This window comes from Tupaia chinensis, unplaced genomic scaffold (genome assembly GCF_000334495.1).
Source record: "Tupaia chinensis unplaced genomic scaffold, TupChi_1.0 Scaffold000061_1, whole genome shotgun sequence".
NCBI lineage: Eukaryota > Metazoa > Chordata > Mammalia > Scandentia > Tupaiidae > Tupaia > Tupaia belangeri.
The window spans coordinates 2641482-2646461 of record NW_006159519.1 but is presented as its reverse complement, the minus strand read 5'-3'; the positions used below and the strand labels follow the sequence as shown (position 1 = coordinate 2646461).

At 35.6% G+C, this 4980-nt stretch overlaps 1 pseudogene; it reads right to left on the bottom strand.

Annotated features, from left to right (window-relative positions):
- Window positions 1-558: 558 nt before the first annotated feature.
- LOC114004559 (uncharacterized) lies at window positions 559-686 on the bottom strand (annotated as a pseudogene).
- Window positions 687-4980: the final 4294 nt, after the last annotated feature.

The window sequence follows — 4980 nt, the reverse complement described above, 5'->3', positions numbered from 1 at the left end:
CAAGCCCCTTTGCTTATCCGCTGCAAGGTCCACAGTGAGGACAGTTGGCAGATCGGGTGAAGAAGATTGCAGCAGCTGGGCGATCTGCTGGAGAAACTTTGCTGAAAAATTTAGTAAATTTTGGTTTTCCCTGTGTTCAAGATTTGTCAAGATTTAGAGGCTGAAGTGTGAAGTTTATGTGGATGTCATGTAAGATAAATTTCCAAACATGATGCCCATTTCTTGACAATCAGATAAGCAATCCACTTGTAATGATGTTAAGTCTATAAGTACTACATGCTGTTTTCATTAAAGCTTTTCTTACAGCCTACAATTAAAAAAAAAAAAAAAGTGCCACCAGGCTGTTTGCTTACTTGGCAGGAAAGGGAGTAGGTGGGGTGGATGATTCTTTAAAGTCCCAAAACAGCACAAAAAAAAGACACACACATCAAAGAAAAAGAAACATAATAGAAAACCCAGAAGTAAAGCCAGGTACATACAACCAACTGATCTTTGACAAGGGTCCCAGGATAATTCAGACAGGAAATTAGTCTTTTCTATTTTTTTTTAATTATTTTTTTTAACGCAGTTGAGTTTCCCACGTTTGGGGAAATCGCAGGGGTCAGCACATCCGGAGTACAATGAATAAGCCTCACCCTGGGAAAACCACCTTCGTAATCACGGTATCTCCCCTGCCAGGTAAGTATCGGAAAGATAGTCTTTTCAATAAATGGTCCTGGAAAAACTGAATGTCTATCTGCAGACGAATAAACCTCTTACTTTGTATTATATACAAAAATCAACTCAAAAGTCTTGCATTGGATTCAAAATTTAAAATCCAAAACCATAAAACTTAAAGAAAGCATAGCAGAAACACTTTAAAATGGTAGTTTAGGCAAAAATTCTTAAATAAGACCACCAAAGCATAGACAATAACACCAAAACTAGGCCAGTGAGATTATATGATGCTAAAAACTTCTGCATGGCAAAGAAAACCATCAACAAAGAGACAACCTACAAAATGGGAGAAACTATTTGCAAACCATATATCTGACAAGAGATTAATCACCAGAATACAGAAGGAACTAAAAATCCCAAACAGCTCACTCAAAAAATAATAATTAATAAATTAAAAACCAACAACAAAAAATCCCTAATAATCCAGTTAAAAATAGGCAGTTGATTTGAACAGATGATTCTCAAAGGAAGATATACAGGGTCATCAGAAAAGTTATAACATATTTTTTCTATATAAAAATGTAACATGGGGAAATCCAGTAGGCTCTGGGTGTCAAAAAAAAAAAAAAAAAAAAAGTAGCATGACTTTTTCAATGACCCAATACAAATGACCAAAAATTCACATGAAAAAAAAAAAAAAACTGTTCAACACTAATAATCACAAGCGAAATCTAAATCAAAGCTTAATATGGTGTCTCCTAGCCCCAGTCAGAATGGCTATTATCAAAAAGAGAGAGAGAGAGGGAGAGAGAGGGCAAGAGTAACAAATGCTAGAAAGACTGTGTAGAAAGGGAAATATTCTAACATAAACTAATATGATAACTATGGAAAGCAGTACAAACATTCCTCAAAAATCTAAAACTACACAAGGGGCACATGGACAGATACCCAGATCATGGTGAACTGGATGACTGGGATAAGGGATGGCAGTGTGACCAAGCCTTATGGAGGATGTTTTCCTCTCTCTTTCTCTCTTGCACACACTCACTCTCGTGCAAGTATGAATAAATAATATGAATAAACAGCAGGAACATTTTTTTTGATTGTCAGAGAGCACACATGCTTGCCAGAGAGGGATGGAGAGAAAGTGAGGGAGAGAGAAAGTAGCCTCCAAATGGGGCATGGTCACGCTGCAATCTCTTCCCCATTCCTCCATCCTGTTGGATTTTGAGGCATGCACATACATATGTACAGTGTGTTTTTCAAGTCACTGGGTCTGAGCTGCGAACTATAGTTGGTCCCACGAGATGTAACTCTCTTAACCACTAGACCGCGGGGCCTGCATGAGCATTTTATTTTTAAAGCTAAAAAGAAAATAATCTATTAATACAGTAAGCACACTATTGGTTATAGAAGGATAGAAAATTGATCTATTAAAGAGACATTTGTAATCTATGCTTATTGTAGCATTATTCACAATTATTAAGATATGTAATCAACCTAAGTGCCTAACAAACCAATAAATAAAAAGGTAGTATAAATTCACAATAAAATATTATATAAACATGAAACAAAACAATGAATTCCTATCATTTAAGACAAATTGGATGAACCTAAATGATTTAATGCTGACTGGAATAAGTCAGTCTATGAAAGAAAAACACTGTATGTTGCCACTTAAGAAATACCAAGTGTCCTTATCCATTGTGAAAGCTAAAGAATTCAATAGCACAGACATAAAGAGAGCATTAGTAGATAATAGATGCTGGATTGGTCAGATACAGGGAGAAAATGGTTAAAAGACACAAAGGTGCATGTTAAAAAGTAGAATATGTTTTAGAAATGTGTACCATAGCACAGAAAAAAAAAACTTGGTGAAAATGGAATATATATAATTTTTTAAAAAGTAGAGCAAATTTCAAATATGTATGGCATAGGTAACATTAAATTTTGAAGATGGGGAGTATGTTTATATTCTTGATTCGATTATTACACACTGTATACATGCTTTCAAAAGAACATACTGTAACCCATAAAGATGCACAATTATATGTCAATAAAAAATAAGAATTTTTTTTAAGTTCAGCTTTATGGATGGTACTGGCTTCCAACTTGGTTTGACATGGGATCTGGGTTTTCTTCCCAATTTACACAGTGATCATCTAAAGGAAAGTTGGTTGCATCACTTGACTGCATTTCTTTTTTTTTAGAATATAAAGAAAAATTTTTATTATTAAGTTTTTACATTTAATCACTATATATCATTACAGTATACAAAATGAGTTCTCCCAGCATGAATATACTGTATTTTAGTCCAAAGTTATTGTCATACACATTATCATCAGCAGATAAGTTTCCATTGTTTGTGTCCCTTAAATGTTTTGCTTCTTTCTTTTTCCCCTTGATTCCCTCCCTCTCACCACTCCCCATTTCTCACTCTCCTCCCACACTGCTTCTAGTATCCACATTTGCTTTCCATGTTTTTATACCTTCTGATCTTTCAGTTCTGCCATAGTGTGCAGATATTTGGTGTATATTGGGTTGTCAGGAAAGTCATGACACATTTTTGCATAGAAAAGTACATGATGACTTTCCCGACACCTAATATTAAGTGGGGACACACAATACCTCTCATAGTCTAGCTTTCTTCACTTAGCATTAAATCTTCCATTTTCATCCACTTTCTATCAAATGCCTGGTCTGCATTGTTTTTCATGACTGAATAGTATTTCATATTGTATATGCGCCACACTTTTTCAATCTATTCATCTGTTTGTGAACATTTGAGTTGGCTCCATGTCTTAGCAATTGTGGCTAATGCCACAATAAACATGGATATGCAAGTGTTTTTCCAACTGAGTAGTTTCCTATCCTTCAGGTAGATACCCAAGAGCAGAATTGCTTTGATCACATGGTAGTTCTATTTTTGGTGTAGTGGTTAAGGCTCTGGACTCCCACATAGCCAACCATGGTTTGAGTCCCGACTGCATTTCAAAGATCCATAGGACTGGGGCAGGTCTAAGCAGAGTAGGCAAGAAACATCAAGTACAAAATGTATTCAATTTCTGAGCCTTTTAAATATCTTGTAAATTATCTAATCTTGAGATCATTTGAGAACTAGCAATTGAATGGAAACTTGTAAATGCTTTTTAAGGAGAAAAATTTCTTTTGCATCATTATTAATTCCAGTTTTCTAGAAATAATGGTTAATAAATCTACAGCCAACATATCAGGTGGTTGGAAAATTCATGATGCACTTTTGCATAGAAAAATATGTCATGACTTTTCTGACGACTCAATACCGAATACATAGGCTTAAACTATGCAGGCCCACTTACAGATTTTTCTGTGATAAGCACATTGGAAAATACAATACTGTAAATGTACCTTCTTTTCTGTATGGTTTTCTTATGTTTTTTTTTTTTTCCTCTAGCTTACTGTATTGTAAGAATACAGTAAACAATGCATATAACATACTAAATACATACTAAAAGTAAACAATGCATATAACATACTAAATACATGTTAATTGACTGTTTACATCATCAGTAAGTCTTCCATTCAACAATAAGCTGTTTTTCACTTCTCAGCCAAATGTCCAGGCTCAGAGAGTATCAAATGGCCTCCCTTTTCAAGGGAGAAATAATAATATGCATGTTTATTACAGCATCATTCACAATTGCTGGATATGGAATCAACCCAAATGTCCAAGAACAGATAAGAGGATTGAAAAGTGTGGTACATTGGGGCTAGCTGGTGGCGTGGTGGTTAAGGGTGGTGGACTCCCACATGGCCAACTGTGGTTTGAGTCCTAGACCTGGTGGCTTGCTTTCTTGCTTTCTCTCTCTCACTCTCTCTCTCTCTCTTTCACTCTGTCCCACTCTGGTCAAATTTAAGATAAATAAATAAATAAAGTTAAATAAAATAATTCTAAACAAAAAGAAGAAGAAAAAGTGTGGTATATGTACTCTATAGACTACTACTCAGCCATAGAGAAACAATGAGACCCTAACATTTGATAGAAAGTAGATTTTATGCGAAGGGACCAGTGGTGTTTTCAAAATGTCTGAAAGATGTAAGGGAACAGTCTGGTGGTTACATCTAGAGAGTTAAGAATGTCCTTGTAAAGAGAAGGTGAGTTTTTTAAAAAGGGGAGGTATGGGCTCAGTGGGTGGTATGGTGGTTAAGGTATTGGATTCCCACATGATTGACTGCAGTACAAGTCCTGGACCTGGTGGCTTAAAAATCACAGTGTGTGTGTGTGTGTGTGTGTGTGTGTGTGTGTGTGTGTGTCTGAAATCCCAAGAGGAGAATGGAGGAGAA